Consider the following 27,894-nt stretch of genomic DNA (forward strand, 5'->3'; position numbering starts at 1 on the left):
CCCCTTTTTTAGTTTTCTACTATAACAATGCAGACTTCTTTATTCTTTCTCATCCTTTCACTGGTTTCAAAATTGTGCATTATATTTTTACTTGCTTAGAAATTAAATTCTTGACTTGACTGTAAAAAGTTTACAACTCATTGTCTTTATCCTTCTTAGAAATATGTAAAATTAGATAATTTCTGTCCAATTTCTCCTCTCCTATTTTCCATGTTATTATTCCATAGCATTTTAGGTTCCACTGGGTTTTCTGAGCCCCTCCATTTTTTTTCCAAATAGATTTATCTACGTGTTTGCCTGTTTCTTGGCTCTGCAGTGGTTCTTACATTCCACTCCTACCTGCTGAGTTCAATTTCCTGATAACTGGATGACATCATTGAACAGGTCTTTCAACAAAGATCTGTGAGTAATTAACCTTCTCGGTCTCAAATTGTTTGATTTTATCTTTATTTGGTATACTTTTTACTGAAGTATAATATATATCTATACACACATATGGTGGCTCAGACGGTAAACAATCTGCCTGCCGATGCAGGAGACCGTGTGTCAGGAAGATCCCCTGGAGGACGAAATGGCAACCCACTCTAGTATTCTTGCCTGGAGAATCCCAGGGACAGAGGAGCCTGGTGGGCTACAGTCCATGGGGTTGCAAAAAGTTGGACACTACTGAGCGACTAACACACATATACAGAAAGTACACAAATTATTAGTGTACAACTTACAAATGTTGACTGAATCACTACCCATATCAGGAAACACAACATCACCAGGGTCCCCCAAACCCTCCTTAAACCACCTTCTAGGCACTACCTTTCCCAACTTCCCATTTGCTATCCTAACTTCTACTGAAATAGACTGCTTTTGCCTATTTTTGTTTTTCTGTAAATGGAATCATACTGTATGTACTCCGTTGTGTCTTACTTGTTCTCAATGCTGTTTGTGAAATTCATCCATGTTTTTGCATGTAGCTGTAATTTATTAGTTCTGCTTCTATATAAAATTCTGTTCATGAATCTGCCGCAATGCGTCCATTCTACTACAGATGGCATTTGGGTGGTTTCCAGGTAGGGGCTATTATTAATGATGCTTCTATGAATATTCTGGTTCTCATCTTTTGCTGCACATTTGTATGAAATTCTGTTGGATGATACTGACAAGCCTTTGACTTTAACAGACACTGCCAAACAATTTTCTGAGTGTCTAATTTATATTCTTCCTGCAACGTTAAGAGAGCTTTGGTTTCTCTGCATCTCATGCTAACAGTCGACATTCTCATTCTTTTCAGTTTTAGGCATTCTTGTGGGTGTATTGTGGTTCTCATGGTGGTTTTAAATTGCATTTCCCATGTTCTCTGGGGAGCAATTGGTCAGCGTGTTAGACTAACAAGTTGAATGTCCCTGGAGACTAATGAGATTGAGCTTCTTTTCATATCCTTATTGTCCATTTGAATATTCTCTTTTGTGAAGTGCCTGTTTCAAGCTTTTTGCTTATTTTTTTTCCATTGGATTGTCCGCCAGTTTGTGATTTGTAGGAGTTCAATATACATTCTGATATGAGTCCCCTTTTCAGATATATGTATTGCAAAAGTTTTCTCCCCCATTCACTGGCTCACCTTCTCATTCACTTCAAATGTCTTTTGATGCAAAAAAAAAATCTTAATTTTAATTTAGTCCAACTTATTAGCCTTTTATGTTTATGTCTTATTTCCTGTTTGATAAATCTTTTCTTAGCCCTGTAATATCTTCTAGAAGCTTTATTGTTTTACCTTTCACATTGATATCTATAATTCCCCTGGAATTGGTTTTTGATGCACCCGATTCCAGACATGTTAAATGTGAAAAACAACATGTACCCAAGAATTGATAAAATTCAGATTCTTTTTAGCGTCCATTTTTAATTTAATACTTTTGAAAATGTATTTTATTTATTTGGCTGCACTGGGTCTTAGTTGTGGCATGCAGGTTGCAGCATTTGGGATCTAGTTCCCTGACCAGGGATGAAACTGGGACCCCTTGTTTGGGAGTTCAGGATCTCAGCCACTGGACCACCAGGTAAGTCCCTTAATTTAATACTTAACAGGCTTTTTTCTTTACCATTAAATATTCTTCTGGGAAGATCCCCCAGAGGAGGGCATGGCAATCCACTCCAGTATCTTGCCAGGAGAAACCCATGGACAGAGGAGTCTGGTGGGCTATGGTCATAGGGTTGCAAAAAGTCAGACATGACTGAAGCAACCTAGCACAAATATGCCTCTACAAGGCTTTTTAAAGTAAATGCCCAATAGTGTTGAAAAAGAGACAACAGACTCCAAATGAATTCCCTTGTGCTAAACCCCATATCAGCAAGTCAAGACTTAATAACTAACCTATAACACGACACTGAAAATGAAAATTAGTCACTCAGTCGTGTCCGACTCTGTGACCCCATGGACTGTACCCACCAGGCTCCTCTGTCCATGTGATTATCCAGGCTAGAATATTGGAGTAGGTTGCCATTTCCTTCTCCAAAACTACAGCCCATGGAATTCTCCACACCAGAATACTGGAGTGGGTAGCCATTGCAGGCTGATTCTTTACCAACTGAGCCACCAGGGAAGCCCAAGAATACTGGAGTGGGTAGCCTATCCCTTCTCCAGGGGATCTTCCCAACCCAGGAATTAAACCAGGGTCTCCTGCTTTGCAGGCAGATTCTTTACCAGCTGGGCTACCAGGGAAGCGCCTAACACAACACTGCAAATCAACTATACTTCAATAAAATAAAAAAACAAAAAGCCCTAACCTCTTGGCATTTTCAGCCTCTCCCAGGAATGTGATCTTTAATCAGCCAATCTGGAATTACCTGGTCAGCACTAGTAAGGGTTACCTGCCTGATAGTACCAGCCTCCCCTTAAAGGAAGGTGACCTTGCCTGAAACAATCCACTCTCAGCTAGAATAACTTCCTTGTACTGCCTTCTGCCTATAAAGTCTTCCCTTTTGAATAGTTCCTCAGAGCTCCTTTGCCAGATGGACTGCTGCTCAATTCATGAATCATTAAATAAGGACAATTAAACCTTTAAATTTACTTAGTTGAATTTTGCTTTTTAACCCAGTCATCATATGCCTCTTATTGGAGCAGGGACTCTGGAATCCAGGCAGGCCTAGTTAATATCTTGTCTTCATCTCTTACAAGCTCTGTAACCTTTTACAAGTTGTGGGAACTTTAAAGACTCTGGTCTTTAGCTTTCATGAGAGGTGTGCAGGTCTTGAACTGAGTTGGTTTCATAGCTGGATCTCAGTTCCTAATTAATAATTGATTGTTTAGAAGTACTACATCAACTGAAAGGAGATCAAACCAGTCAATTCTAAAGGAAATCAACCCTGAATATTTATTGGAAGGGCTGATGCTGAAGCTGAAGCTCCAATACTTTGTCTACCTGATGCAAAGAGCCAACTCATTGGAAAAGACTCTGATGCTGGGAAAGATTGAAGGCAGGAGGAGAAGGGGATGACAGAGGATGAGATGGTTGGGTGGCATTACCAACTCAATGGATGTGAGTTTGAGCAAACTCTAGGAGATGCTGAAGGACAGGGAAGCCTGGTGTGCTGCAAGTCCATGGGGTCGAAGAGAGCTGGACACGACTGAGAGACTGAATGATAACACGCCAACTGAAAGAGTGGATCAGTTAACTCCAGAACAGTCTTACTTATTCATTAAAGTCTAAAGTTCTGGGATAGGACATATTCTGTTTTATTTAATGTGACTAAGAACAATAAAACAACATCAAGATGAATGCCCTTTGGTAGGGAAAATTAAAGTCAGGGCTGGCGCCTTAAAGGTGTGGCAGTTGTGCCACTTAATCACATTTCCTTATCAGATTATTCTTTATCTGTAGTGCTTAGGAGAGGATTCCACCTTATTTTTTCTGGTTACTTTTTTTTTTTTTTTTCTGGTTACCTTGAGAGAGAATTACTTAATTTCTCTGTGGCTCACTTTATCATTGTAAAATGGTAGAGTAAAATTTAATACCAAGCTCATGGTGATGTTGTAAGGGCAACCCAAAGGAGGGTGAGACAAGTGTTAAGTGATCAGTAATGGCCACCATTATTTTCACTGGAAGGACTGATGCTGAAGCTGAAGCTCCAATACTGTGGCCACCTGATATGAAACGCCGAGTCACTGGAAAAGACCTTGATGCTGGGACAGATTGAGGGCAGGAGGAGAAGGGGGTGACAGAAGATGAGATGGTTGGATGGCATCACCAACTCAATGGACATGAGTTTGAGCAAACTTCAGGAGACAGTGAAAGACAGGGAAGCCTGGCATACTGCAGTCCATTTGCAACTCTTTGCAGTTCCAAAGAGTTGGATATGACTTAGCGACTGAACACAGTAACATTCACATTCTGTGGGATATAGTCCAGTGAGATTACCTGGTGGCTCAGACGGTAAATGATCTTCCTGCAATGGAGGAGACCCAGGTTCGGTCCCTAGGTCGGGAAGATCCCCTGGAGGAGGAAATGGCAACCCACTCCAGGATTCTTGCCTGGAGAGTCCCATGGACAAAGTAGCATGGCAAGCTACAATCCATGGGGTCACAAAGAGTCAGACACGACTGAGCAACTAACACCACTACACTACCAAAACTAGAAGGTCCAGTTTCTGTGGAGCTGATGGAGACTGCTGAAACTCATAAGAAGTAAAAGTCGTTCAGTCACGTCTGACTCTTTGGGACCCCATGGACAATACAATCCATGGAATTCTCCAGGCCAGAATACTGGAGTGGATAGCTGTTCCCTTCTCCAGGGGATCTTCCCAATCCAGGGATCAAACCCAGGTCTCCCGCTTTGCAGGCAGATTCTTTACCAGCTGAGCCCATAAGAAGTGGCTAAAGGCAAAATTTCAGTAGGAGTTCCCTGGTGGCCTGGTGGTTGGGATAATGGGCTTTCACTGCCACGGCCCTGGCTCAATCCTTGGTCTGAGAACTGAGATCCCACAAGTCACAGGGCCAAAAAAAATTTTTTTTTCTAGACATCAGTTTACCCAGGGGGGTGCTGGTAAATGTTTTGTTTTTTTAATTAATTGATTTGGCTGCATCGGGTCTTAGTTGCAGCACATAGGCTCTGCGTTGCGGTGCACAGACTCTCTAGCTGTGATGTGTGGGCTCTGGTGTGCATGAGCTCAGTAGTTGCAACGGATCACAGGCTTAGTTGCTCCAAGGCATGTGGGATCTTAATTCCCCCACCAGGGATCAAACCTGTGTCCCCTGTATTGCAAGGCAGATTCTTAACAACTGGACCACCAGGAAAGTCCCCAGTAAATGTTAACAACCAACTCTATGGAGGGTGTGTTTGTAAGTTGATTTGTAGCATTTCTGTACTATAGATACTTCCACCATGGCCAATTTTGAACTACTAACATAACATCACTGAACATAGAGTTGTATAGTATTTCCACGTTAGAGTTTTCCATCAGATAGATACAATACATGTAAATATCCTGAAGAGGAGAAATACTAGTAAAATACCATAAAATAGGAATCAATGAGTTTAGAGTCATTCAGTATGGTTTATTTCATTGTGAGTTTACATAACTTAATTTTTGATAGTGCCTATGTTTAATAATTGGCTTACAAAATTCCTGAAAATTTAACAGTTGGAACTCTTGAGCTTGTGTAAGTTGGCTGCAGCCATCACGGAATTGGTGGCCTGTGTGTGGTGCTTAGTTACTCAGTTGTATCTGACTTTTTGCAACCCTGCTGACCCAGGCTCGTCCATGGGGATTCTCTAGGCAAGAATACTGTTAGTGGGTTGCCTTATTCTCCTCCAGGGGATCTTCCCAACCCAGGGGTTGAATCCAGATCTCCTGCATTGCAGTCTGATGGTGGAGCTAGTGTTAAAGAACCCACCTACCAATGCAGGCAATATAAGAGACTCGGGTTCAAACCCTGGGTGGGGAAGATTCCCTGGAGGAGGGCATGGCAACTTACTCCAGTATTCTTGCCTGGAGAATCCCATGGACAGAGGAAACTGGTGGGCTATGGTCCATAGGATTGCAAAGAGTCAGACACAACTGAAGCGACTTAGCACACTTATCACAAATTAGCCTACGAGCCTTCATTTGAAGCCTGTGTCACCAACAAGTAGCATTTGTGTTTAAGACCTGGTGACTGGACAAGTGCCAAGGGCAGGTTCAATGTACTTCTTAAGGACTAGTGCTTGTTCCTCTGGGACAAGTGTCCCTTCCCCCAGGTCACAGCCCAAAGGTGACCTTTCCTTCCCTGACTCTAAACAGTTTATCATTCCCAGCCACCGGCACCTCCCCCTCCTTCAGAACAGACTGTCTTGGGAATGCCTAGGACATGCACGTAGGGCATTGTAGCCAACCACTTGCTGAACCCACGTCAGGGGCTCACAAGGTCAACCAGATGGCCAGAAGGAGAGCAGCAGGCCTGGGAAGGAGCTTCCAGCTTGGCTCTGAGCCCCATGGTGTCTGTGTTGTTGGGTTAGGAATGCCCTTGGCAAAGAGACCCCATCAGTCTACCGCTTTCATGTATTTCAAAACCTGGATCCAAGCTACCATGTCTCAGCTTAACCTCTCTTCTCCCTATTGCTTCTCTACCCTTGCAAATAACAGAGTCATGATGTTGACAAGTACAGACACTGGGTGCTTATTCTAGAATTATCCCGCTTAAGCCTCATAACAACCCTATGAAGTGTGTACTATTTTTATTCCAGTTCTGTGAGAAATCCAGGACGTAGGGTGGCGTGCTCATCTGCCCATAGTCATAAGGGAAGGACCCAGTGTTTTTCCTTTCTCCCTCAACTGTCTTCCTTCACACGGTAGTCTCAGTTCATATGTGCTTTTTTTTTCCATTTTTGACTGAGCCATGTAGCATGTGGGATCTTAGTTCCCCAACCAGGGATCAAACTTGTGCCCCCTGCATTGGAAGCATGGAATCTTAACCACTAGACCTCCCATATATGCTTATTTTGCATTCTTCAGCATGTTGTGAGTGTGTTTGGTCTCTAATCATGTCCAAGTCTTTGTGACCCCATGGACTGTAGCCCACCAGGCTCCTCTGTCCATGGGATATCCCAGGCAAGAATACTGAAGAAGGTTGTCATTTCCTCCTCCAAGGGAGTTTCCTGACCCAGGGATAGAACCCACGTCTCCTGCATCGGCAGATGGATTCTTGACCGCTATACCACCTGGGAAGCTATACCACCTTCAACATGTTACTTCCTCCTAAATGTTCTCAGCCTAGAGATAGTGGTGGAAGCCTTGGGTCTGAAAAGATTGCTCAGGAAGACAGTGTGCTGTGAGGATGGAGGAGATGAGAGGAGGCGGGAGGGTGGATGAAACCCTGCGGGGCACCAACACCCGAGGGCCCTGGAGGAAGAGGAGACCCAGAAGGGCTGTCACAGAAAGTGTGAGATTCCCAAAGGATGGACAGAAGTGGGAAAACTACAGAACAGACAAGAAATGGAGCACTGAGAGGTGTTCCCTGGGTTTAGCCATCCAGAGACCATCTGTGGGGCTTCCCTGGGGGTCCAGTGGTTAAGAATCTGCCTTCCAATCCAGGGGACACAGGTTCAATCCCTGGTCATAGAGCTAAGATGCCAAATGCTGCATGCCAACTAGGCTCCAGTGCCACAACTGCTGAGCCCACGCACTGAAACTAGAGAAAAGCCTGTGTGCTGCAACAAAGACGTAGCTCAACCAAAAAGACAAACCAGAGGCCATCTCTGACCTTGGCAGTGGGCACTCCTGTTTCTCTGCTGGGTGGCACGGCGGCTGCCACAGGGAAAGCAGGTGCTTTCCCAGCGATGGCTTGAGGAAAGGCTAGGAGTTAGCAAAGTGGGTCAGCCAGTGTAGACCTCTCTTTCAGGGAAAAGGAATCAGAAGGGAGAGCCGAGGCGGAAGGAGGGCTTTGGGAATTTGGGTTTTAAGACAGTTAGACACGACTTAGCCACTGAACAACAGCAACGTGGACTGAACCCTGGCCCCTCAGCCGTGAGAGTTCAGAGTCCTAACTAATGGACCTCCAGAGAGTTCCCAACCTTTGGCGAATTTAAATGCTCAGGAAAAGGAGCTGGCAGAGGTGAGGCTGAATATGCCAGTGAGAGAGAAGGGTAAAGGCGAGAGGTGGCTGAGACCCCAGACCCTGAGGGCTCTGAGACCCCGACGGCAGATGGGAGAGTCTCCCCCTTCTTTCCTGGGGAGGACGTGGCTGCCTGATGGCATCTATTTCCTCTGACAAGTGGGAGGCAGAGAGTGAGGGGGTGAACAGTTGGGAACATGCAGGAGACTGGCGGAGTGTGTGACAACCAGTTGGTCAGTGGAAGTTAAAAAGAGATGAGCTGAAGTCAGAAGTAACACGTGTATGGGGTGGGGTCAGGCACAGTCCTCGCAGGAGTCACTGCCCAACATCACAGACGGGAGTCTTTGTGAATGTTGTGTGTCTGCAGTCCTTAAGCTCAATAAGTTCATTCACCATCAACTTTCTTACTGCTTTGGCCACCAGGAGGTGGCAGTCTGCCTGGATCCTAAGGACAGCTCACCGTGGCTCCCAGTAATGGCTTGAGGGTGTCTCCGGATTTCTTTCCACCAGGGAAGGTTACAAGGGAAAGCCAGGTGTCTGCAGCTTGGAAATGGGTTCTCATCAGACATGGAATCAGCCGGCATCTTGTTCTTGGAGCCCTAGCCTCCAGAAATGTGAGAAGTACAAGTTACCTGTTTCAGCCACCTGTCTGGGGTGATCTGTTACAGCAGCCTGAGCTGACTGGGACAACGTGCATAGTAACTCCGTGAAGAAGGTAATCATTTTGCCCAGAACAGAGCAGGACTTTCAACGGCAGGTTAGTGAGTTTTCCACTGTGTCATGGGATGTACCACAGGGTGTTGTGGTCTCCCCAAGTCTCCCCTCACTTAATTAAATAGAAAATATGTCTTTGGAACCTGCCTCCCTGAATTCAGCGTAGATATAGAAATTTATTGGAAGCATTAGCTCTTTTCCTTTGAACCAGAGTTACCTCTTCAGTCATTTAAAAAATTTTATGACTATTTATTTTTATTTATCTGGCTGCACCAGATCTTAGCTGTGGCATGCAGGATCTTTAGTTGTGGCATGTGGGATCTAGTTCCCTGACCAGGGATTGAACCCGGACCCCCTGCATTGGGAGCACAGAGTCTTAGCCTCCAGACCACCAGGAAAGTCCTTCTTCAATCATTTAGACCTGAACTTCATTAGGAGGTAATTAGGTTTCCTCTCCGATTACTCGGTGGTGGTTATGCAGAAGGCCCAATGGAAAAGTTGTGTGATCACTTAGCCAGGTCGCAAGGCAGCAGGAGGGTTAAAACCTGCGCACTGAATATATGCTCAAGCTGGTGAGAGGAGTCAGTGATAGACTTTAGGATTAGCTTTGCCAAAATATCTTAGAAAAGAAAGAGATTAAAGATTCTACAGAAGTGTAGATTTTTCAGTCTCCTCGCTAAATAGAGAGTGGTATGGCTGCTGATCGAGAATGTTTATGTCTGTTTCGGGGAGTCAGGGCAGGGGTGTCCAGAAGGGAGATGCACAGAGAGCTGCCTTTGGAGTTTGGACATCCCTCATTCTCTCCCCCACCACCACTCCCACTCTGCCCCCCACCTCAACCTTGAATCCTGGGTACAGTGAGCAGGGCAGTTACCCAGATTCCTGGGCAAGGTTTCCTCTTGGCATCCAGACCCAAAGAGATCAGGGAGGCCACGAGTGTTGAAATAGCCTGGCAGGAGGAATGCTGAGTCTGTCTTCCTGCCAATGGCAGGCACAGGATGTTCCAAATACAGCCTGGTCCTTTGCTCTGGGTACAGATGAGTCTAGATTCTGAGGGGCCTGGAGCTTACACAGTTGGATTGGCCGAGGAAGGGATCCTTTCTGAGAAAATAATACAAAATTAGGGAGACCCTTGGAAGGGGCCTATGTGAGTGAGGGATCCTGAAGTGTAAGCTTCAGAGAGAGTTATGTATGGAGAAGAAAGTGAAATAGGATGAGGAGATAGAGCTTATGGAAGGGGAGGCTACTCTAGACTGGAGTAGTCAGGGGAGGCTGACGTCTAAGCTACAAACCAAACAACAAGGAGCCGGCCATGAGGCCACCGGTGTGAAGAATATTCTGAGCAGAAGAACAGTCAGTGCAAAGTCCCTGGGGCTGGATCAGGCCTGGAATGGTGGGACCTCGAGAAGATGAGTGTGGTGAGCCAGGGGAGAGGGCTGGGTGGTGAGTTCAGGGGACGGGGCAGGGGCTGGTTCCTCGTGGGCCTTCAAGACTTGGTACTGCTGCTGCTGCTGCTGCTGCTGCTAAGTTGCTTCAGTCGTGTCCGACTCTGTGCGACCCCATAGACAGCAGCCCACCAGGCTCCCCCGTCCCTGGGATTCTCCAGGCAAGAACACTGGAGTGGGTTGCCATTTCCTTCTCCAATGCATGAAAGTGAAAAGTGAAAGTGAAGTCGCTCAGTCGTGTCCGACTCTTAGCGACCCCATGGACTGCAGCCCACCAGGCTCCTCCGTCCATGGGATGTTCCAGACTTGGTAAGGACTTCGTTGTTCCAGGATCTGCGGGAGGCTATTGAAAACTTTTATGTGAGACTAAATATAAAATCAACATTATAGGGACTTTCCTGGTGGTCCAGTGGTTAAGACTTCAATGCATGGGGCAAGGGTTCAATCCCTGGTCCAGAAACTATGACCCCTCATGCCCCAAGGCACAGCCAAAAAATAAAATAAATAAACTAAGGAAACTTTATAAACCCAATTCCAGTCCCACGTACTTAGGTATGAAATATATATTTTTTTTTTCAAAGAGCTTCATAGTGGTGTTTCCTGGTGGCTCAGACAGTAAAGAATCCACCTGTACTGCAGGAGACCTGAGACCTTTCCCTTGGTTGGGAAGATCCCCTGGAGGAGGGTATGACAACCCCACTCCAGTATTCTTGCCTGGAGAATCCCATGGCCAGAAGAGCCTGGTGGGCTACAGTCCATGGGGTCACAAACAGTCAGACGTGGCTGAAAGACCATTAAAAAAAAAATGGTTTGCAGAAAATTCCAGAAAGAGGATGGCCAGTGGGGTTGGGGGTGTGTCAGCAGGACCTGGTCCTTCTAGGTCTGATGGTCAGAGGGGCAGCCCCCAGGAACACTCCCCAGGAACAGAGGGGTGGTTCCTCCCATCTCCTACCATGTCTCTTTCCCTGTTACTGTCACTCACGGTCACCCCACGGGGCCCTTGGGGAGCAAAAGGGCTGATGTGTGTCTGCCCTGCCGGACGTCACAGTCTGGACAGCTTCTGAAGCCCTGGGTCGAACCTGCGGAATAGAGACAACCTCAGAGTGCCCTTGTATGTGTGCATGCAAAGTTGCTTCAGTTACATCTGACTCTGTGCAACCCTATGGACTGTAGTAGCCCTCCAGGCTCTTCTGTCCATGGAATTTTCCAGGCAAGAATACTGGAGTGGGTTACCATGCCCTCTTCCATGGGATCTTTCCAACTCAGAGACAGAACCCACATCTCTTATATCTCCTGCTTTGGCAGGCAGATTCTTTACCAGTAGCACCGCCTGGGAAGCCCCAAGCTCCCCTTAGCACTCCCTGAGGACTCTAGGAGTGAGCATCCTTGTTTCCAGAATATCTGACAGCCACCACCTTTGGGTAGTAGGGAAGGACGCCCTCTGAACAACTGGCTGCGATCTGGCTGGGACGTGTGGTCTGGCCATGACCTCTCAACCTCCAGAAGGCCAATCTCCATAGGAACCTCAGAAACATGCCGCCTAGGGGAAGAGGAAGAAGGAATTGCATTGTTGCAGGTGGCTAATGAATGGATCTGCCCTGCGGTGAGGAGGGAGGAAATGTGGAGTGGGAAGAGAATCTTCAAGTCAGGGAAGGAGGTGGGCAATGGGTGCCGACCATCGGTGGATGCGGTGTATACCGGGGAAGCCTTGGCCCCTCCGCCAGGTTCCTCCTTCCCCCCACTGAATCCCCAGGGACTCAGGGCCTCCCTGGACAAGGCCAGGACAACATTATTGGACATCCTGGAGTCGAAGACAAGAAACCAGTCAACATGGTAGTCTAGCGATTTGGGACTTGGGAATGGGAAGACCCAGGAACTGGTCTTGGTGAAGACTGAAGAGTGGTCTTCCAGTGGGGTCTGCTGCTGGAGAGGATTTGGGTTTTAACACTGAGTTTGAGACAGCCAAACAAAGGGCTTCCTAAAAAAATTTTTTTTAGTGTGTATTTATTTGGCTGTGCCAGGTCTTAGTTGTGGCATTTAAGATCTTTAGTTGCAACATGTGGGAGCTATTACTATTTCCATGACCAAGGCTCTAACCCCTGGCACCCTGCATTGGAAGCTCAGCGACTTAGCCACTGGACCACCAGGGAAGTCCCCCAAAGGGCTTGGGGCCAAGTTACAGTGGTTCTTATGGGGCCTGGAGGAAAGTGTTTGTCCACACTTCAAGTAATGAGACAAAGGGGGGGGGGCCGCGGGGGGGAGGGGAGAAGTTAAACTGTTTTTAAAAAAAAAAGAGAGAGAAACACCTTCAGAAACTTGAGAAACTGGTTAACTAGTCATGGAATCCCAGCGGGCCTGCCTAAGAGGGAACAATAGTTGAGGATTTCCGCCCCCTCCAAAAAACCAAAACCAAAACCAAAACACCAACGACCAACCAGCAAACAAAGAAACAATGGAGAGACCCTGGAAACAGCGCTTGTGACTGGACCCTTTACCCCAGCAATGACGGCAGTCCACAGTGAGACCCTGCCCCCAGTCAACAGAAAATCAAGGCAGACAAAGCCTATCTCTGGAGCAGTATAGCAGCAGCCCTCGCGTTAAGCTCTTAGTGGGCGAGACCAACAGGTTGAAAAGGCTCTGAGGCAGGCAACCTGGGTGGGCCCCAGGAAGACAGGATTGTAAACAGGTAGAGGAAACCTCAGGCTTCCCAGGTGGCTCCGTGGTGAGAACCCGCCTGCCATGACAGGAGACAGGTTTGGTCCCTGGGTAGGAAGATCCCCTGGAGGAGGGCATGCCAATCCACTCCAGTGTTCTTGTCTGGAGAATCCCATGGACAGAGGAGCCTGGTGGGCTACAGTCCGTGGGGGTCATAGTCAGTGACTAAACACACACACACACACACACAGGTTCATTTACGTAAAGGAAACCTCATTTCAGTTCCCTTTCTTGATTAAGACAAAGCTCCTCCTGGGATGGGGTGGGGTAGTTGATCAACAAAGGCCAGAAGGTGGCAGTGTCTACTCAGGGAGGGGCGGGGGGCCCACCCACAGGCAGAGTCACCCAGGCGTGCAGCCCCTTACGGCCCCTTGCGCTGATCCCAGCCCTCCAGGCCTTCCTCCCTTGGCCTGGAGATGGTCTGCCCACGAGGTAAATTCAGGCAGGGACCAAGTGCCCAGGCCGTGAGCTGTGTGCCAGCTGGGATGGCCCTGGCCCTTGAGATCTAAACAGAATCTCCTCTCACTCCTGTCACAGGAAGTGGGACCCCTGGCATCTTCCTCACCGTTCCCCGGGCTCAAGCGTCAAGACGCCTTGTGTTCCAGGCCCCGATGGCCGGAGTCTAGCACCACTGCCTCCCAAGCCCCTTCCTCTCCCTTCTCCATCCTCTGTCTCCTCTGCTGTCCACCCGTCCTGGACTCAGAGTCAGGGAAGAAGAACAAGAGAATGACAAACGTGGGTGAGGATGCGGAGTAACTGGAACATTTTCCCCCTCTTTGGTGCACCGTGTGCTTGAGGGATCTTAGTTCAATCAGGGATTGAATGTGGGCCACAGCAGTGAAAGCGCTGAGTCCTAACCACTGGACCACCAGGGAATTCCCACAACTCTTTTGTGTTTTACTGAGGTATGACTTGATGTAAAATATTATATAAGCTTCAGGTGTCCAACATAGTGATTCACAATTTTTTTTAATAAATTTTATTTATTTATTTATTTTTGGCAGTGCCGGGTCTTCCTTGCTGTGAGGGGTTTTCTCTAGTTTCAGCGAGTGGGTGCTACTCACTAGTTGTGCTGGCAAACTCCTCATTGCAGTAGCTCCTCTTATTGCAGAGCACGGGCTCTAGAGCATGTAGGCTTCAGCAGTTGTGGCACATCGGCTCCGTAGTTGCAGCTCCCGGGCTTGGTGTGCACAGGCTCTATAGTCACGGCACACTGGCTTAGATTCTCTGTGTCATGTGGGACCTTCCCAGGTTGAACTTGTGTCTTCTGCATTGGCAGGAGGATTCTTTACCACTCAGCCACCAGGGAAGGCCATGATTCACAATTTTTAAAGGTGGTATTCCATTTATGCTGCTGCTACTGCTGCTAAGTCGCTTCAGTCGTGTCCGACTCTGTGAGACCCCACAGATGGCAGCCCACCAGGCTCCCCCGTCCCTGGGATCCTCCAGGCAAGAACACTGGAGTGGGTTGCCATTTCCTTCTCCAATGCATGAAAGTAAAAAGTGAAAGTGAAGTCGCTCAGTCCTGCCCGCCTCCCAGCGACCCCATGGACTGTAGCCCATCAGGCTCGTCCGCCCATGGGATTTTCCAGCCAAGAGTACTGGAGTGGGGTGCCATTGCCTTCTCCAATTCCATTTATAGTTATTTCAAAATATTGGCTGTATTCCCTGTTTCCTACAATATATTCTTGCAGTTTATTTATTTTATATGTAGAAGTTTGTGCCTCTTAATTCTCTGCCCCTATCTTTTCCCTCCCCTGTCTCCTCTTCCCATAGTTAACCTACTAGATTATTCTCTATATCTATGAGTCTCTTTTTGTTATATTCGCTAGTTTATTTTTTAGATTACACATATAAGTGATATCGTCTGACTTATTTCACCGAGCATAATACCCTATAGATCCAACCATGTTGTCGCAACTGGCAAATTCTTTCCTTTTTATGGCTGAGTAATATTCATTATGTTGTTGTTGTTGTTTTATCCTACATCTTCTTTATCCATTCATCTGTTGATGGACGCTTGGGTTGCTTCTATATCTCGGCAATTATAAATAATGCTGCTGTGAACATTGTGGTGTGTGTACTTTTTCAGATTAGTGTTTTAATTTTGGGGGGAGGTATACCTAGGAGTGGGATTGCTGGGTCGTTTGGCAGTTCTATTTTTAGTTTTCTGAGAAACCTCAGTGTGGTTTTCTACAGTGACTACACTAATTTATATGCCCACCACTGGTGTATGAGGATTCCCTTTTCTCCACATCCTCACCATTTACTTGTGTCTTTTTGATGATAACCATTCTAACAGATGTTTGGTGATCTCTTATTGTGGCTTTAATTTGCATTTCTCTGATGATTAACAGTGTTGGGCATCTTTTCATGTGCTTGTTGGCCATCTGTAAGTCTTCTTTGGAAAAATGTCTATTCAGATCTTCCACCCATATTTCAATGGGGTTGTTTGGGAGTTTTTTATGTTGAGGTGTATGAGCTCTTTATGTACATTTAATATTAACTATTATTTGTTATATCATTTGCAAATATTTTCTCCCATTTAGTAGGTTGTCTTTTCAGAAATCGGAACTTTAACACACTGTTGGTGAGAATGTAAAATGATACAGCTGTTGCAGGAGGGGGGACCCCTTCCAGGGCCCGAAAGTGGGCTCTTGTCTAACACTCGGAAATGAATTGTCTGAAGAGACACATGCGCTGACAAAGCAAGAGATTTTATTGGGAAGGGGCGCCCGGGCAGAAAGCAGTGGGGTAAGGAAGCCCAGGAGGACTGCTTTGCCATGTGGCTCGCAATCTTGGGTTTTATGTTGATGGCATTAGTTTCCAGGTTGTCTTTAGCCAATCATTCTGAATCAGAGTCCTTCCTGGTGGCACATGCATCACTCAGCCAAGATGGATGCCAGTGAGAAGGATTCAGGGAGGTAGTCAGACACATAGTGTCTCCTTTTGACCTTTCCTGAACTCTTCCGGTTGCTGGTGGCTTATTAGTTCTATGTTCCTTACCAGGACCTCCTGTCATAAAACAACGCATGCAAATGGTTACAGGGTGCCTGGCCAGGGGGGGCAGTTTCAGTCAGTGTGCTTCCCCTAACACAGCCACTGTAGACAATAGTATGCTACCTGCTACCCTGATAAGTTGCTTTAGTCGTATCCGACTCTGTGCGACCCCATAGACGGCAGTCCAGGCTCCCCCATCCCTGGAATTCTCCAGGCAAGAACACTGGAGTGGGTTGCCATTTCCTTCTCCAATGCATGAAAGTGAAAAGTGAAAGTGAAGTCACTCAGTCGTGTCCGACTCTTAGCGACCCCGTGGACTGCAGCCTACCAGGCTCCTCCGTCCATGGGATTTTCCAGGCAAGAGTACTGGAGTGGGGTGCCATCGCCTTCTCCAAGACAATAGTATACCAGTCCTCAAAAATTAAAAGTAGAATTACCATATGATGCAGCGATTCCACTTCTAGGTGGATACCTGAAAGAATTGGAAGCAGGGTTTCAAAGAGATGTTTGTATACCCATGTTCATAGCAGCATTAATCGTAACAGCCAAAAGATGGAAGCAGCCCAAGTGTTTACCGATGGGTGAATGGATGAACAAAATGTGGTTATACTGGTGAAGGGCCGGGAAGCGTGGCGTGCTTCAGTTTGTGGGGTCGCAAGGAGTCGCACACAACTTAGTCACTGAACAACAACAACAACACAATGGAATGTTATCAGCCTTAAAAAGGAAGAATATTCTGACGCATGCTGCACCATGGATTAACCTCGAGGACAGTGTGCTAAGTGAAATGAGCCAAACATAGTACAGTATGTTTCCACTCATATGAGGTACTGAGAATGGTCACACAGACAGAAAATAGAATGGTGGTTGCCAGAGGCTGGAGGAATGGAAAGTTATAGTTTAATTGGTACAGAATTTTGTGTGGGGAAGATGAAAAGAATTCTGAAGATGGAATGGGGTGATGGCTCTGAACAAGGAGGATGTACACCTAGAAATGGTTAAAAACATAAATTTTATGTTATGTGTATTATGTGGGTTGCCATTTCCTCCTCCAGGGGAATCTTCCTGATCCAGGGATTGAACCCACATCTCCTGTGTCTACCTGATGAGCCATCAGGGAAACCATGTATATTTTACCACACTTGTTTTAAAAAAGGTCCTTTGTCCCTGCCACTGGGGATTTCTCACTGGACACACACCTCCCAGGCAGAGGCTCCTGCTATTTTGTTCTGGCCCCTTTTCATTTTTCTGATCTTCTCCCCTGTCTTCTTCTCTCTGATGGGGGGTCCCTTTCCCCCAAGTTCCTGTTAAGACCCCAGTAAAGCTGTTCAGTTCCTCCAATGTTTAACCATGTCCCTGGCACCTCCCCTTCCTCAGCCGAAGTGACTGATCCAGATACTCACTGAAAGAATAACAGTTCTCACGCTGCTAAAGGCCGTGGAAACGTGGCATCTGGTGTGTACTTTGGGCCCCTGAAGAATTGAGTCGTCCAAGTCCACAATTGAGATGCCATCTTCTCTCCACCAGCTGCCAGGCTGAGGATAGACCTGGGGGCCCCAGGAGTGAATTTGTCAGAGTAAAGGCCTCTCTGGGCATCCTTTTGGCAGCTTGCAAACAGGCCCTGCTGGCAACATTCCATGTGTCTGAGCATCGGGGATCAAGCCTCAGAAGCGCAGGGCCTGGGCATAAAGCAGAGAATGAGGAATCCCCAAGCCCAGGCCAGGTGAACTCAGTGTGGGACAAAGTGACTGGGGACCGGAACCACAGGAGTGACAGGAGGTGCTGGAGGACTGCACATCAAGAAAGTCTGCACCTGTGTGTGTGTGTGTGTGTGTGTGTGTGTGTGTGCCTGTGTGTGTAGACATCCCTGGAGAGGTCTTGGGGGTGGGGAAGATTAAAGGAAAAATGGGGAAGCTCTCCCCCTGGATGATTATGACCAATCCCGCAGGGAAACAGACAGTGCCTCCCAGGCATAGATCTCCAAAGCAGAGGCAAGAGAGGGCCCCTGAGAAGTCTTCAGAACAAAAACTTCCACTTGATAAGTGCTTACCAAGTGCCAAGCGCTAAACACTAACGTGCTTAGTCACTAGTTATGTCCGACTCTTTGCAACCCCATGGACCATAGCCCATCAGGCTCCTCTGTCCATGGGGATTCTCCAGGCAAGAATACTGGAGTGGGTTGCCATGCCCTCCTCCAAGGGATCTTTCCAACCCAGGGATTGAACCCAGGTCTCCCACATTGCAGGCGGATTCTTTACTGTCTGATAGTAGCTTCAACTATTCCCGCTACATGCCAGGTTGGCTGTGTTCTAAGCCAGCTAATAAACCTGCAGTGCCAGCCAATTAGGTGATTTAAAATAGTCTAGTAGCTGCATGTTATTTTATTTATTGTTTAAGAAATACAGACAGGGGACTTCCCTGGTGGTCCAGTGGTTGGGACGCTACATTCCACTTCAGGGGATTCAAATTCGATCCCTAATCAGGGAAGTAAGAGCCCTAACCCTAACCCCCTCAAAAAAAAAAAAAAAAGGTATCTGGGGACTTTGCTGGTGGTCCATTGCATTGGTTAAACTCCGAGCTTCCAATGCAAGGGTCACAGGTTCAATTCCTGTTCAGGGAACTAGGATCCCACATGCTGTTTGGCATGACCAAAAAAATTTTAGATAGGAAGAAATACAAACAGACATGTATGTTAATACAAGCATGTATGAAGAAGAAAAGTGAAAGTGTTAGTTGCTCAATCGTGTTCAACTCTTTGTGACCCCATGGATTGTAGCCCACCAGGCTCCTCTGTCCATGGGATTCTCTAGGCAAGAATACCGGAGTGGGTAGCCATTCCCTTCTCCAAGTAACAAACATGTACACCTAATGAGTATATGGGAGATATCCAGGGGAAAATTAGTAACTGCTCGGTATTATTAAAAGTTTTTTTAAAAGTGAAAGTAACTCTAAAATATATTCTATTTATCCTAAAAGATGTAAAATATTAATTATCTGTGAGATATTTTGCATTCTCTTTTCTTATTAAGTCTTCAAAATCCAAAGTGCATTTATACTTAGGGCACACCTCAGTCTGAAGGAGCCACATTTTCAAGTGCTCCATGGATGCAGGTAGCTGATGGTTACTCTACTGGACAGAATCGTTTAGATATATTAATATTAATTCTCAATATAAGCACTTTAGCTACATTAATGCACTTAACCCCCATCCTCATGTTTTGTTATCCTCATTTTACAGAGGGCAGAAGTTCTTTGTCCAAGGCCACCCAGGAGGAAGGTAGCTAAGTCGGGATCTGAGCCACCAAGCTCAGCAAGCGCGGGATGGAGACCTGGTCTCCTGTAATAAGCACTCTGGCTGTCACCGCTATGTGTCTCCTCTCCCTTAGGACATAAAGTGAAAGGCGGTCTACTCTTACTCCCTCTGCTTTACAGAGCAGAACAGAGGCTGCTGCTGGTGGTTTACTCGCTAAATCATGTCCGACTCTTGCGACCCGTGGACTGTAGCCCGCCTGGCTCCTCTGTCCAGAATGCGATTTTTCCAGACAAGAATACTGGAGTGGGTTGCCATTTCCTTCTCCAGGGGAATCTTCCCAACCCAGGGACTGAACCCAAGTCTCCTGCATTGCAGGTGGATTCAAGGAAGCCCAGAACTGAGCATAAGAGAGGCTAAAGGGTCTTGCCCTGTAGGTGGTCCCAGTGTGATCTGAACCTACGTGGAGCAAACACTTGGGAGACATCATTTCACACTGCAATGAGCGTCAAGGAAGGAAAGGGTGTGGCTATTTGCATCCCACCCTGAAGGCTAAATCTGCTTTGAAACTTTCAATGGAAGGACTTTCTTGGTGGTCCAGTGTTTAATATGCTGCCCTTCCATTGCGGAGGGCACAGGTTCGATTCTTGGACAAGGAACTAAGATCCCATGAGCTGCTGCTTGGCCCCACCCCGCCCCCCAAAAAAAGTTCAAAGGAAAAATGACCCCACAGCTCAAAGTAGGAGTGAGAAAGCTCTTTAGACTATTTTCTACACCATCATTTTAGATGGCTGCCTGAAAGTCATTCAAACAATGCACCATCATCTATTTCAGCAGCCCCTAGTTGAGGACAATTTTTCACAAATATGAGTAGCTCTGTGATGAACATTCTTATACTTTCCAGTTTGCCAGTAAGGCAAAAAGATTTTAATCTCCACTGCTTTGTTCATTGTCTGGCATTCAGGGTGTATAGGAGGGAGTCCAGTGAACTCAGCAAGCCTCACATGTCCCCATGCATAGAAGAATCCCTGAGCTTGGCCACTTACCTGTATGTTCGTAACTTCACTTTCTCATCGCACAGGCTCGTTTCACCTGTGTCCAACACTTGGTTCCACCTAGCTTCCTGCTCTCTGATGTGCTTCTGCTCAAGAGGAAACATTTCTGGGCCACAAAGTCAGCCCAGGATGCCCCCGCTACAGTGTGCATGCTCAGTTGCTCAGACGTGCCTGACTCTTTGCAACCCCGTGGACTGTGGCCCACCAGGCTCCTCTGTTCATGGAATTTCCCATGCAAGAATACTGGAGTGGGTTGCCAGTTCCTCCTCCAGGAAATATTCCCAACCCAGGGATGGAACCCATGACTCCTGTGACTTCTACATTGGCAGAGGGATTCTTTACCATTAGCTCCACCTGGGAAGCCCCTCTCCTAGGGCGCGTTATGCAAAAAAGATACTTCTGCAGGTCCTCCATTCCACCTTGCTCTCTGGAGAATCAGGATAGACCTCCATGTAGCCTTTGCCTCCTGTTTCGTGGAAATGTTTGTTCTGGTTCCTGGCTTCTTCCCAGTTTCCATCTGACTGCCCTTTTACCCTTCAGTCAGGTTTTATCTCTTACTCGATGGGCACTTTGTTTGCTGACAGGATCTCAATTGAAACAGTGCCGTTAATTGCCTTTCTATGTTTTTACCTAGAAAGGAAATTCAATTAGGGTACCTGAATATTGGAAAGGGAAGACACAACCCCTGCCCCATTTATGCCCAGGCATCTTTCTCTTACTTTTGCTCAATTTCTAAAAGGGTCTGGGGCCCATTCAACCCTGAATATTCATTGGAAGAACTGATGCTGAAGCTGAAGCTGCAGTACTTTGGCTACCTGATGGAAAGAATCAACTCCCTGGAAAAGACCCTGATGCTGGGAAAGATTGAAGGCAGGAGGAGAAGGGCAGAAGGGCACGACAGAAGATGAGATGGTTGGATGGCATCACTGACTCGATGGATATGAATCTCAGCAAAGTCTGGGAGATGGTGAAGGACAGGGAAGCCTGGCATGCTGTAGTCCATGGGGTCGCAAAGATTCGGACATGACTTAGTGACTGAACAACAACAACGGGGACCCTTCGGAAAATCAGAACTATGCCTGGAGGATGAGGTGGGCCTGAGTGATCACCAGATTGGACCTTGCACTGTCTGCTCTTTTGAAGACTTTTTCAAAAGAACCACCCTTCTCTTTGTTCTTCCCTTTCTCTTCCCTGCCCCAGGGGCAGACTTTCTACTCAGGACCATTCATCAGGAAGAGATCCGCCTTTAGGGCTCTGTGAATACTCTCCAGTGCCTGTGTAGGTGGATGCCAGTGGCAGCTTGTAGTAAAGATGCCTCATCTTGGCTCTGCTGGATCCTCTGCTTGCCCCACAGGCTGAAGTTCAAATTTCAGCTAGGAAAAAAAAAAGTTACAAATTACTTCCTAACCCCAAGCCTTTCTCATTACCAGCAGTAACCTCCAGTGTGAGCATCTGAAACGCCAAGAACTTATTGTATTGATTGCTTTCTCCCTCTTTTTAATGACACGGTATATTCATCTGCTAGTGTTACTGTAACAAATACCAGAGACCGGGTGGTTCAACAAGAATTTATTTTCTTACACTTCTGAAGCTTAGAAGTCCAAGATCAAGGTGTTGGCTCCTTCTGAGGCTTCCATTTGCAGATGGCCATCTTCTCCAGTGCTACTCACTGGTTATAGCAAACACCCTCTTCCAACAACACAAGAGATGACTCTACACATGGACATCACCAGATGGTCAGTACTGATGAAGGAGGAAACAGACAGAGCTGGACTCCATCTTAGGCCAGGCTGTGAACATTAGTGTACATGCATGGTCACCCTCCCAGTGGACTCTGAACTTGGTGCCCAGTGTCTATAGAAATGGCATACCAATGGAAAACCAGACCCCCTGATAAAAGAGCCTCAGGACTTGTACTTGGACTCTCCATTGCCTAAAATAATATGCTAATTATCTCTGTAACAGAACAAAATCATAAATTCCATTATGTTTATTGGGATATGACCATAGGCCTATTGATAAATATCCACTGTCTATCTAGTCTTGTGACACATGAATCATGGGTTAACTTTTATTGTATCTCTCTTTTACCTTGTCAAGACTAGCTTCAAGGAATTTGGGGAGGTGGGTTTGAGCAAGTACACTTACGGTTCATATAGTTTTCACAAAAACTGGTTGGGGTCCTTGGCTAAGAGGAGACTCTGCCTTGGGCCCGCAGGTGTAATAAACGGCACTCCACTATCCGCATTGTCCTTCTGAGTGAGTTTGTTTCCCGGAACGCGTGGCTACATTTGGTGCATTGGACGGGAAACTCCTCACTTTGAGGAGACAAGTCCCATTTGGGACTACTCCGAGGCCTTGCGGCTTGAATCTTCTTGAAGGGGGAAGGAGCCTCGCCCTTCTGGAAGGATTCTGCATCTCAACGCCCGGACGTCTCACGTCAGCAGGTAGTGGACGGCAGCAGGGGAACTGAGTGCTCAGGTGATGAGGAACCCACCCAGCAGGGTGGAAGAGGGTGCCTGATCACCCTCCTGGGAGGGACTAAACGGGACACGGACCCACAGGAGCCTGGAATAGGCAGGCGGCAATTGCTTAGTACACAGGTCGACGAGCGTGCTAGGGCTTAGGAAGGGAATTTGCAAGGTCTTTAGGAGGTATGTCCACGCGGTCTCAGGGAAAATTATTACCAGCAATTGCCAGGGGATTTTTAGGATAGGAAACTGGTCCTCGTATGCTCATATTCTGCCCTCCCCCAGGAGGTGTCCCGTCTGCTGTGAAATTCTTGACCCCTTGGAATTGTCGGGCTAGAAGGAGGGGGATACGTAAGTGAGTATGAATTGGCTTTCAGGAGACGGCCTGGGACATGGGATATTTAACCCATCTGTGTTTTCATCTGCACCTGATCAAGCCCACCAAGGCAGAATGGACTTTAAGGGAGAAACAGTCTTGGACCACGTGGTGCTCTGGTTCAGCCTTGCTGACCAGCAGGTGAAGACACGCAGATCCCCCTTCTCCCTCTGGGATCTGGCAGGATTTGGACGAGGGTGACCCACCCCTCCCCCATACTGGATGACGATGCGCCCACAGGCCCAGTGCCCCACCAGGACCGGAGGCCGCTTTAATGCCTGATCCAGGGCCAGGTGAAGTTCCTGCAGCAGCCGCAGCTCCTCTGCCAGCTCTCCCAGAGGTCATAGAGCCGCCACCTCCGCAGGCTCCAATCCCAGTGGCAGAAGCCTCTGGCCAACACTTCCAGGATTCAGCTCCAGCCCAACCGCCCAAGCTATACTCGTCTGTCCCGGTGAGCACTGACAGGAAGGGGAGGGAGACGTTGAAATTAAGCAGAGACTGGTGGGCTGCCGTCTATAGAGTCACACAGAGTTGGACACGACTGAAGTGACTTAGCAGCAGCAGCAGCGCTCTGCCAGAGAGCCGGAGGGACTGAAAGAGAACAGACAAGAGATTTGCAATGCTAGCTGCTGCTCTGGGAAAGTCTATCTTGGGCCTTCCAGAAAACCTCCTCTGCCCCAGGGACAGGACAGTCCTTCAACCCGTCCCAACCGAGGCCCCGGACCCCGTTACAGCCAAACCAGTGTGCCCGGTGCCAAGGTTTTGGCAACTGGAAGAATAAATGCCCTAAGGAAAGGAAGGAAGAAGAAGCTCCCGCAGTTGTGGGGCTTGCTGACTTGGAAATTAAATAGGGCTGCCGGGGCTCAGAGATATCAGGTCCCCGAGGGCCCATGGTAACCTTAAAACTGGGGGACCAAAACATTGACTTCATGGTGGATACAGGAACAGAACTGTCAGTAGTAACAAAACCTGTGGCACCATTATCCAAAAAGACTACCGCTGTAACTGGGGAATCGGGAGAAGAGATGATTAAATCGTTTTGCCAGCCCAGAAAATGTCAGATGGGGGGCACCAAGTGATTCATGAATTCCTCTACATTCTTGAGTGCCCAGTACCCCTGTTGGGAAGAGACTTGCTCTCCAAACTAGGAGCACAAGTGACTTTCTCCCCTGAGGAGAGGCCCACCTTCCAGACGGACACTATGACTTATTTGCTGTCTCTCTCAATACCACCCCAAGATGAGTGCAGGTTGCATGAGCCTCCAAAGGAGGAACCGGGTGGGCCGGAAGAGCATGAGAGAGAGCTAACTCAATTATTCCCTGAGGTCTGGGTGGAAGACAACCCTGCCTTCCCCCAGGCTAGCTAAACATCAAGCCCCAGTGATAATAGAACTCAAACCAGGCACCATCACGGTTAGAAAGCGCCAGTACCGCTACCGATAGAGGTCTGGGCCGGCATACTGCCCCACATCAATAGATTAAAACAAGCGGGCATTCTAGTAGAGTGCAGTCAGCTTGGAATACGCCGATCCTGCCGGTCAAAAACGAAGAAGAACGGGACTATAGGCCTGTGCAAGATCTCAGGCTAGTCAACCAGGCTACTGTGACTTTACACCCCACTGTTCCAAACCCCATACCTTAGTTAGCCTCGTCCAGCCGAGGACTAAAGTTTATACTCGCCTAGATCTCAAGGATGCCTTCTTCTGCGTACACCTTGTCCCAGCGTCACAGCCCATCTTTGCCTTTGAATGGGAAGATCCACTTGGGGGCACCAAGCAACAGCTCATCTGGACTCCTCCACAAGGGTTTAAGAATTCCCCAACCATCTTTGGGGAAGCCTTGGCTTCTGACCTGGACTCATTCCATCCGAAAGAGTATGGATGTTGCCTCCTACAATACATGGGTGACCTGCTGCTGGCTGCTGAAACCAAGGAAGAATGTTGGGAAGGGACAAAAGCACTGCTCCAGCTGCTGATGGAAGCAGGTTCCTGGGTGTCGAAGAAGAAGGCACAGATCTGCAAGGAGGAGGTAAGGTATCTGGGGTTTGTTTTAAAGAAGGGCACAAGGTTCCAGACCCTAGTTGGGTCCTGTATACTGATGGCACTAGCCTGATAAAACAAGAACAACGGCTGTCAGGTTAGCCAAAGAGGAAGGGGCCATCAAGACTGAAAAGGGATGGTGGGAATCGCCAAGTGGCAAATTATTGGTACCGGAGGAGCTGGTACACACTCTGGTAAGCCAAACACACCAAAGCGACCCACCTAGGCCATGCTGCCTGCCCACAGGTTAATGCTGCCTCTCGGCACAGACAAAAACCTCCAGGTATTCAGCTGAAAGGCACGCTGCCCTTTGAACACCTGGGAGTGGACTTCACTGAAATGAAACCTCACCGACACTACTGTTACCCGCTGGTCATGGTCTGTACGTTCACGGGGTGGGTTGAAGCTTTTCCTACCTGGACTGAAAGAGCATCAGAAGTAGCCCCATGCCTGCTTAGGGAAATAGTTCCCAGACTTGGATTTCCTACCAGCATCGGATCAGACAATGGCCCGGCTTTTGTAGCTGATTTAGTACAACAAGTAAACAAAACTTTAAACATCAAATGGAAACTGCACACTGCATACAGGCCCAGAGTTCTGGGATGGTGGAATGAACCAACCGGACACTTAAAGAGACTCTCCAAGTGGATCACAGAGACTGACTGCTCCTGGGTGGACTTGCTTCCGACGGCTCTGCTCAGACTCAGGATGACCCCACAGTCCCAAGACTATTCTCCATACGAAATTGTGTATGGGAGGCCGCCTCCCATAATAAAACAGGTATCAACAAATTTGCCTCAGGTAAGTGGGGATAGGATTTCTCAGCAGATGGAACTGGGTAAGGTAATAAATCGGGTAACTAAGTTTGTACAAGAAAGGGTGCCGATTCCCCTTGGGGAACAGATTCATGGGTTTACGCCTGGTGACCAAGTATGGGTCAAAGATTGGAAACATGATTCACTAGCCCCTCGGTGGGAGGGCCTATACTGTTACTCTAACTACCCCTACTGCATTTAAGTTGCAGGTATTGCCCCTTGGAGCCATCATATGAGGGTGAAGAGAACATACCACGCAGACCCAGAAAACGCTGAGTGGACTGCACAGACGGACCCCGCTGACCATTGATAGAACAAGATCATCCTTAAGAAGAAAGAAAAGAAGATCCTGGACGAGCCCCTTGAGGATGAAGCCACATAATCAACTCCTGCTGCTTGGTCTCATCAACGTGCTCATTCCTACGTGGACTTCCACAATACCTCCAACTGTTGGGTATGTGGGGCTATGCCTCTGTCTGTGATGGATGGAGTTCCCTGGTGGGTGCACCACTCTGCCAAGGAAATTTTAAAGCATTCTGCTTTTTCTAGGACACAATCATAATCTCTCCCTGGTCTCTGGGTGTAAGCCAGACCTACAGTCAATAGACTCGGGTCATGGGGTTAGATTTGATATAAATGCCAGTGTAACAAAAGCCTAACCTACAACAAACCCAGGTAAATCTACCTTATTTACATGCTAGGTGGACAAGATCTGTGTTTCAATGGTATGAGTATATTGCTGCCTTATTCATGCCCTCTATAGGGACAACAGATATTATGATTAAATTAGAGGCCTTGACTAATTTCACAAAACAGGCCCTCCTAGATAGAACAAAAGCTATCCTAGCCTTAAATGAAGAGCAAATCCAAATGAGAAAAGTGGTAATTCAAAATAGAATGGTTTTGGACATACAGCTGCTCAAGGAGGGACCTGTGCTGTAATTAAGGTTGAATGTTGTATATGCATTCCTGACTTATCTGGCAATGTATCAACTGCTTTAGATGACATGAAAAACCAGGTAAAAGCAATGTCAAATGAAAACATTCCTTTCTGGACTTCGGTCCTATCTTGGGTGAAGGGCGATTGGTGGGACCTGTGCTATAATTGAGGTTGAATGTTGTGTATGCATTCCTGACTTATCTGGCAATGTATCAACTGCTTTAGATGACATGAAAAACCAGGTAAAAGCAATGTCAAATGAAAACATTCCTTTCTGGACTTTGGTCCTATCTTGGGTGAAGGGCGACTGGTGGAAAACTATACTTACCATTGTTGTAGTTGCCTTGATAGTTCTGCTTTGTGGACCCTGAATTTTACAATGTATTCAATATATTCCTATGAATGATGCTCATAATATAAGTTAAGAGCATCAAGAGTGGAGAATGAAGGAGGAAACAGACAGAGCTGGACTCCATCTTAGGCCAGGCTGTGAACATTAGGCTACACGCATGGTCACCCTCCCAATGGACTCTGAACTTGGTGCCCAGTGTCTATAGAAATGGCATACCCATGGAAAACCAGACCCCCTGATAAAAGAGCATCAGGACTTGTACTTGGACTCTCCGTTGCCTAAAATAATATGCTAATTTCTCTGTAACAGAACAAAGTGGTAAATTCCATTATGTTTATTGGGATATGACCACAGACCTATTGATAAATATCCACTGTTTGTCTAGTCTTGTGACACATGAATCATGGGTAAATTTGATCGTACCCCTCTTTTACCTTGTCCAGACTAGTTTCAAGGAATTTGAGGAGGTGGGTTTGAGTAAGTACACTTGAGGTTTATAAGGTTTTTCACAAAAACTGGTCAGGGTCCTTGGCTAAGAGGAGACTCTGCCTTGGGCCCGCAGGTGTAATAAATTGCACTCCACTATCTGCATTGTCCTTCTGAGTGAGTTTGTTTCCTGGAACGCGTGGCTACAACACTGAAA

General features: G+C 47.2%; 1 long non-coding RNA gene across 2 annotated transcripts; it reads left to right on the plus strand.

The window, feature by feature from the left end:
* The first annotated feature begins 142 nt into the window (after window positions 1–142).
* Window positions 143–27,838, plus strand: LOC133234201 (uncharacterized). Of its 2 annotated transcripts, XR_009732060.1 has the most exons (4): window positions 143–10,212; window positions 13,492–13,859; window positions 23,016–25,945; window positions 26,163–27,838. It is a non-coding gene; the product is annotated as an uncharacterized LOC133234201 (long non-coding RNA). The 2 variants fall into 2 exon arrangements; XR_009732059.1 differs by having other exon boundaries at window positions 5,636–10,212; window positions 23,016–27,838.
* Window positions 27,839–27,894: the final 56 nt, after the last annotated feature.

This window comes from Bos javanicus, chromosome 21, assembly GCF_032452875.1.
Source record: "Bos javanicus breed banteng chromosome 21, ARS-OSU_banteng_1.0, whole genome shotgun sequence".
NCBI classification, from domain to species: domain Eukaryota; kingdom Metazoa; phylum Chordata; class Mammalia; order Artiodactyla; family Bovidae; genus Bos; species Bos javanicus.